The sequence below is a fragment of the Dermacentor variabilis genome, chromosome 3 (assembly GCF_050947875.1).
Source record: "Dermacentor variabilis isolate Ectoservices chromosome 3, ASM5094787v1, whole genome shotgun sequence".
NCBI classification, from domain to species: Eukaryota; Metazoa; Arthropoda; class Arachnida; order Ixodida; family Ixodidae; genus Dermacentor; species Dermacentor variabilis.
The window spans coordinates 122,594,922-122,602,349 of record NC_134570.1 but is presented as its reverse complement, the minus strand read 5'-3'; the positions used below and the strand labels follow the sequence as shown (position 1 = coordinate 122,602,349).

The following is a 7,428-nucleotide window of genomic DNA, read 5'->3' as shown; positions in this document are numbered from 1 at the left end:
TTCACATATTTGCATGGTGCTTGTTTTTCAGAAATAGCAGTAACGTACAGTACCGTACCGAGAACTTAAGCTTATTCAGTTTCCCCGATGTCCTATACTAGTAGGGTTTCCGTGCCTTCTCACGTCACCCCTGTGCCTCCTTGTATGGGTACTGCAAACACCACCTAGACAAGAAAAGGCCTGAGCGCTCGGCGAGTGACGTCACGGAGGGGAGGCCGGCGGTGTGCTCGCGGATTCGGGTTATATGAAGGGATCGCGCACTCACGTACAACGTTGACCCGAGCGCAGCTTTCTTTTTAGGCATAGTTGAGAAGATGGCGCGCAGAGCACAGAGGGTGTTCCAGGATTATTTTATCAAATAGCAAAAGTATTTACGTGCTAGATTATCAAAAAGCCGGTCCATAAAAAATGAAATGGTTAAGCCTTAGGATTGAGAACGAATTCCGGGTACATGATGACGGGGAGCATGGCTTACATTGAAAAGTCAGTGCTGCCCTCTTCTTCAGAATAGATTTTTTGCCGTGATTTATCGTTGCCGTCAAAGAGCTTGCCGTTCGAGTGGCCACAAAAGTTATTCAACTAAAGGTTATCACTGCGCCATAACACGTATCTCATGACAACTTCACTGGTGTGTCCTTTACATTCGGGATACATGTATTTATTCCAGTCTAGATTAGGCTTTAAACGAATAATTTCACTTTCGAGGCATTTTTACGTACAGTGCCACAGTCCACATATTTACAACGCCTCAAATGAGTTTAGCAATGGAGATACAAATCATTCGTGGAACTATTTACAATGAAACAGCTGCCTTATTCCGCGGAGTTTCAGCTTTTGTCTTCTTTGTCTTAGCATCGGCATACAATATTCTGTCAGTGATTTTGCGGAAGCATGAAGACATATTTGACCCCGATTTATAATTGCTCGGCAAATTGGGCATGTAGCACTTATTAGGCATTTCCTGGCATGAACGCAAGCCACATTCCACGGCAACGAAGGATTGCCGGAGACAACCGCAATCGTGACGCATGCGCAGAGCCTACATGCACTGCTCACGTCCAGAAAAAAGTGCGCTCGGAAGCATGTCGCAGCATGCCAGGACTTTTCTAACCCCGAAACTATCCAAGGAGCGGCACGGTTCCCGGAACTAGCCGGAACTAATAGAATTGTTATCGCCGTCGTCGCCCACTCGTTCTTCCGCGCCTCGTTTTGAACAGGTGCGTCGCTCGTAGCTTCCTAGCAGGTTGCACGGAACTTTTAAGTGGGCCTCTTATGCGTGACGTAGCTCAGGGGGGAGGGGAGGGGGGGAACAGCCAGACGGACTTAAATTCTCTCTACAGGGTGTCGGGACGGCCTCTTCTCCCTCCTCTTTACAGTTCCATCTAGGTCCCCTCTGTCTGGACTCGCATGTTAGTAGAAAGGGAAGCGCTGCAGTTTCAGCAGAGCATTTGAGGGGGGCGACGGATAATTACAGCTGTCAAGAGGCTAAAGCGGCGACGGCCAGGGGGCTCCAGGGGGTATTGTGCGAATTCGACACGGTGGGGTTCAAACGAGTTCATCGCGTGTGCTAGACAGCAGCAGTTGGAAAGTCTTAAGGAAGAGGCAAAGAAACCTTCGCCTAAAAAAAAAAAAATTACCGACGATTACGTTACTTCCTAATGCGAAATTTGAGCGCAGCAAATAAGCTGTTTCACCTTTTGGATAGATTGAGGCAAAGAAATGGAGCAACACATGTATGCGCTATCACAGAATTTTTTTTTTATTTTTCACACGTATTCCTTTAACAAAGACTCCACTAACAGTTCTTGACAGTCATGAAGGAAGCTTTGTGGTCGGAGAAATAGACTGATATATGTTCGACTTGGTACACCAATGCTTGATTCTCAAAGACGAGATCTATACAAGTGCCTCGCGAGGTTGTCACAGCCGTGGGACGCGTTACGAGCGAGAGGAACGGGATGTTCTCCCGCATAAGTGTTAGGAAATTGCTGTTTGTCTTTTTAAAGTCCCCCACTACTAACATCGGTGTGGATCGATGGACGGTTAATGCGAGTTGCAGGAAGTGCACGACGTCTTTCGTGAGTGCGGTAGGGGCGAAGTAGGCAGCTACTACCAGCAAGCCGTTGGGCAACTTTGCGGCGCACAGTTCGCCAACTTCATGTGACGTGCCAAACATTTCGACTGGTATTGCAGAGAGACCTGTGCGCAAGTAGATAGCGACTCCCGCCGCTCTGTTGTGGTCTCTGCGAGCACCAAAGGAGTATAGGAAATGTATGATTTCGAGAGGCTCTTCGGGATCCATCCAGGTTTAAGCAAAGCAAAGTACAGAGGAATGGCGCAGAATGTGATCGTGGTGTACGTCCTTGGCATGTGCGGCAAGGGAGCGTACGTTAAGAGCGGAGATCAACAAGTAGTGCGGCTGTTCAGTCATGGCGAGGCACTTGGCGGTGATGGTGTCAAGTTTGTGGGACTGCAACCGACGAAATTCATCGGCTAGCTTTCTGTCCGGATTGGCTTTTCCGTGGTAGAATGTGAAGTCGTTGTCAACATTGGTCAGGTAGAGTCCGTTGATGTCTGTAGCGCGACTCAGTGCCACGTATACCAACTTCTGTGGATGATTCTTGGCGTAGGAGTACACGACTTCATCATATGTGCCACCCTGGGATTTATGAATGGTAATGGCGCTCGCCTGCACAACGGGAAGCTGGCATCTTCTTACCGATACCTTCGTCTTCTTATCGATAACGCAGGTGACGGTACGCCTTTCAATCGGTATCCAGTTCGGTTGAATGTTTCTGTTGAGCTTGCGTAACTGGTGTGATTTTGCGGCCGCTACGGTTCCGATCGCAAGTTTGGAGCCAAGCTCCCCGAACTGCAACCATATGCGTAGCGGTTTCCCATGGGTGTTGTTTTCGATGAATTTCAGTGTTCCCACCGATCCATTAACAAGGCCATCGGAAACATCCACGTTGAGGGTGATCATGTAAGGCTTGCCAATGCACAGCATTATATTTGCTGGCAAATTTCCTATTTCGGCCTTGGGTAAGGTTTCGACCTTACGCATGGCCTCTGTTTGCACTTGCATAGACCTACACCCAACGATTGTATCCTGTGCCGTGCATGGTACAGCATTATCCTGTGCTACTATGGCCTTTGTTGTGTTGTAGTAATCAGATTCCTTGTTGGAGTTTCCTTGTCGGCAATTTCGGCTCGGGCGGTGCACATATACAGATCCGCCGCCACCGATCTGGCTCTCTGATTGCCACCGCACAGGGCGAACGGCAGCGGCAATTTCGGCTCGGGCGGTGCACATATACAGATCCGCCGCCACCGATCTGGCTCTCTTGATTGCCACCGCACAGGGGTTGCATTGGAGGAGGAGCGAAGAAAGGAATTAAGTTCGAGCCGGCGCTTTGACAACCAGAGACTCGCAGGAAGAGGGGGGAGGGGGGCGGCGTGTACACCCAGCGGCAAACGATGGGGGCAGAAGCGCGCGCAGCAAGCGGACAACACGATAAAGGGAGGAGGGAAGAGATAGCAGCGACTGACTGATGCCGCTGACGCCGATAGTGAGTCAACCCCAGCTGCGCAGTTGGTTTCAGGGACAACGCCGCCGATGCCGACACAAACAATATGATACCCTCGCTTCCGCAGCGCTAAGAACCAGGTCTAGCCGTGGGAAGGTGGTCACGTATTCGTCGACGTGCCGGGGCCTACGTGAAATAACCGGCGCGTCGGCAACTGAAGAGCACCCTATCCGCCACACAAGAACAGGGGGGGGGACCCTTTCCTCCTCTTTCTGCATGGCGGCGACGGTGTTCTATGCAGTCACGTTATCTTGACTCTCTAGCGGCGTCAGCGGCATCCAGCGGTATCAGTCGGTCGCTGCTAGCACTGGGGGGATGAAAAGGGGGCGGAGCCGGTTACGAGGCCGACGACAACGCCGACGACGACGCGAAACCCAGGAACGGACTCCAAAGAGCTGCGCTCTAAAAAAAAAAAAGCTGTCTCGTCGCTTACCGCAACTCCGCGCCCCGCACGGCGACCCAACTAGCAGCCTTTGTTGCGCTGGCTAAAGATGACCAACCCGTGCACCGCACGTGGCCTCGAGCTGCAGAAAAGCTTTCTACGTTCAATCGGGGATATTGAACGGTCTTTTAGTGGAAGAGAACTCGCCTGTCGAGCTTAATTCGTGCGATGAGTTACACACGCGACCTGTACGCTTGACGCCTGGGAGAAATCGTGCCCGGGGTGTATATACTAGAACGAGTTGTGCCCGAAACTAGGGCAAGACTACTGGTCGGGAGAAGGACAAAGCTGAATAATTTATGTTGTAGAGAAGAGAGAGCTGTCGGAGCGCTACTTGAAGCGATAGGAAGATATTTTTTTTCCGGCTCGGAAACGTGCACTTTCCCGTGTCTCTCCTCGTCGAGGGGTGTGGGAGAAGAAAAAGTATTGGGATAGGAATTCATGCTCGCTTGGTCCAAGTGGGAGCAATGTACCGTCTGTACCAGGTGTGCAGGCTAAATCGGAACGAAGAAACCGTCGGATGTGGAGGGGGAAGCGTGCAACGACACTCAACTTTAACTATTGGCACAAAAAGCAAACTTCCAAGCATAGGCGGAGAATTCTCATGTTTCCGGGGAGAATGGGGTGAGGCAGGGGCCCAACCAGCCTTCCGAACCTCAATAAAATGCACATAAGTGCAAGATGAATGTACACGGTCGTCCACTCTTAGAATGCCGCTCCGTGCTGCCGGCGTATGCCGGCGCTCCGCGGGGCGCCTCTGTCGGGCGCCGGAGAAACTATTGCGCAGGTGCAGTGAGAGCCGCAGGCGGGGCTTCGCGCGTCGTCTGCTACAGTGCGCCCTGTACTGCGTTGAAGTGGGCTTCAAATTTGCACTGCCTCCGCAGAACGCCGATCGGAGAAACGTTTCTGAATAAACAAGACTGCTGAGAAGCCTATCAGCTGCTTTTATCCCGTTGCAGCAACCGTAGCAAAGTTTCCTGCGTGCCTGGTGAAGTTGAAACACACAAATAAGCATACCGGGGAGAAAATGCGCGCCGCGTAATATTCCAAGCTTTATACTTCTGCTGCAGCACTACGATCCGCCAATATTTTTAATTTTTGGCGTCTTGCTGAGTAGCTGGTAATAAGTGTTAGCAGACGACTGCTGTTGTCTGCTGAAATCTCAGCGCAACGAAAATTAATCGGAGCAGAATAGTAAGTGGAGGTGGAGCTACATTTTCAGTCTCCTATTTTACCTTCCCACAGATAGAGGTAGACGATCTTGTGGGGTTATTTTGAGGGCTCTCCCAAGTGCACAGTTGTTGGCAGCTTGGTCACAGATCAGTGCCTTTACAAGGAGACCACTGTCCTTCAGCTTACTTATTAGTTGTCTCAGCAAACTCAAAATGGCTTCAGAAGGAACTGTGCCGTCACCTATCATAAAACCTACAGGTTGGAGCCACTGCTTCGCTATACCAGACACAAGAAACAAGAGTGCTGTGTTTGCTACACAACCAGACCTTTCAGTGCCACTGTCAACATAACAAAGACCAACATCATGCTTAGAATCATATACTGCAGGTTTCGTTTCAGAGAAATTTCATCAAAAATAAGGACACATGCCCTGTCCATCAAATCCCAATTGTTTTTCTTTCACAAAATCCAGAATCTCTGGCATCAATCCTGGTTTGAGCGATATTGCCGACAGCCACGTTCTTAATGTTTTTACTGTTGGCTAAGGGTTTTTGCCAGGTACCTGTATGCTTTTTGGCTATTGAAATAGAGGTTAAGTGCAAACTGGCGGAACTCTGTTCGCCAGCGCCGTCCGTGCTTGCTCATGGGTTGCAGGTGCATCTGAACACGAAGAATTTCTAAAAAGTTCTTGTTGAGGTACCTGGATGACTCTGCCAATATCCGTGCTGGTGGAATGTAGGCCGAGGCACTTTTCAGTCTTGACACCGTCCTCCGTAGGCTTGCTATTTCATCAAAATATTTCTGTATCCGCTTCTTAGTTCGTGGTGTAAAAGCCTAGCTGATTCGGCGCCGGCTTCTTCCTGTTGGCGTAGATGGTAGCTCCTGCGACGAGGACCAAGATGTGCTTGGGACAGGCTCTGTTGGGGCAGAACAGCAACACATCAGATAAAGCACAGGCAAGAACGTCGTCAATTAGGCACACACTGCCACACACTAGCTGTGAACGCACCTTGAACGACAAGTGGCGGAGTCGTGCTCACTGGGTAGTGGAGCTGGGTCAACTGACTGGGTTCAGGCGTGCTTGGGACAGGCTCTGTTGGGGCAGAACAGCAACACATCAGATACAGCACAGGCAAGGACGTCGGCAATTAGCCACACACTGCCACACACTAGCTGTGAACGCACCTTGAACGACAACTGGCGGAGTCGTGCTCACTGGGTAGTGGAGCTGGGTCAACTGACTGGGTTGTGGCGTGCTTGGGACAGGCTCTGTTCCTTTTTACTGCATGTCTGGAAAATAAATTTTGACTCAATCAGAAATTGAAAAAAGATCTATTTTGCTATGTGAAATGCAAGAAACTGTGACACTGTAATGGTTTGTGACTGAAGAACACATGAAAACGCACACCGTCCCACGTCGAAGAAACATGAAAAAAATACTTGCTAACACATATTTCTGGTCACAGAGAGTATATTAGTACGAAGAGCAAAATTACAATTCAGTAAAATGAATTAGTATGATGATTACCGAATTAGTAATTCATTTGCTGAACTATTCACAACTGAACACTCCCTCCAGAATATCGAAAAGGCTAGTATGGGCTGTACATTGGGTGGTTAGCACAAAATGAAATTTTTCAGGCATCGAATCCAGCTTATCAAAAATGATATGTTGGGCTTTGTGGGGTTAAATAAATATTGCCACTGTTCAGAACTTTGGTATCTACCTAACTACAATGTGTGTCAACAGCTTAAGTATTATTATGATCACAAATGAGAACATTTGTGCGCTCATTTTATACAATAGAAGAGATCACACTGCTGGTTTCACAAGCAAATGCATGAAAGACATGAAGCTATTATCAATGATGCATTCTTTTCTGCATGAACGTGATGAACCGCTTCACTACTACAAAAATTAATGTCCTCAGGTAAACCAAACTAAACAGCAAGAACATTTCGAACCAACAGGTACGAAATATGGGTGAATTATCGTGCGTGCAACTGTTTCATACAATAAATTCAATACTTTAGCTTCAGTTTATCACAGGGTTATTGGGTTCTGCGGACGAAAGAACTTGCAGGCGGACTCGAAAAAAAAAAATACATTGATAAGTCTACTCTGTCACCCATGGTTACGGATGCCAGATAAAAAATTTGACGCGCATTCCGATATCGCTTTCTCTTTCGTGACTTCGCAACTAAAGGTTTATTTCGGAAACAGCA

At 48.7% G+C, this 7,428-nt stretch overlaps 1 long non-coding RNA gene and 1 pseudogene across 1 annotated transcript; both read right to left on the bottom strand.

The window, feature by feature from the left end:
* Positions 1-1,795: 1,795 nt before the first annotated feature.
* LOC142574722 (uncharacterized) lies at positions 1,796-3,314 on the bottom strand (annotated as a pseudogene).
* Positions 3,315-5,917: 2,603 nt separating this feature from the next.
* On the bottom strand, positions 5,918-6,602 carry LOC142574144 (uncharacterized). Its single transcript, XR_012826435.1, has 3 exons — positions 6,388-6,602; positions 6,212-6,295; positions 5,918-6,119 (listed from the first exon to the last, which is right to left on the bottom strand). It is a non-coding gene; the product is annotated as an uncharacterized LOC142574144 (long non-coding RNA).
* Between the last annotated feature and the right edge of the window lie 826 nt (positions 6,603-7,428).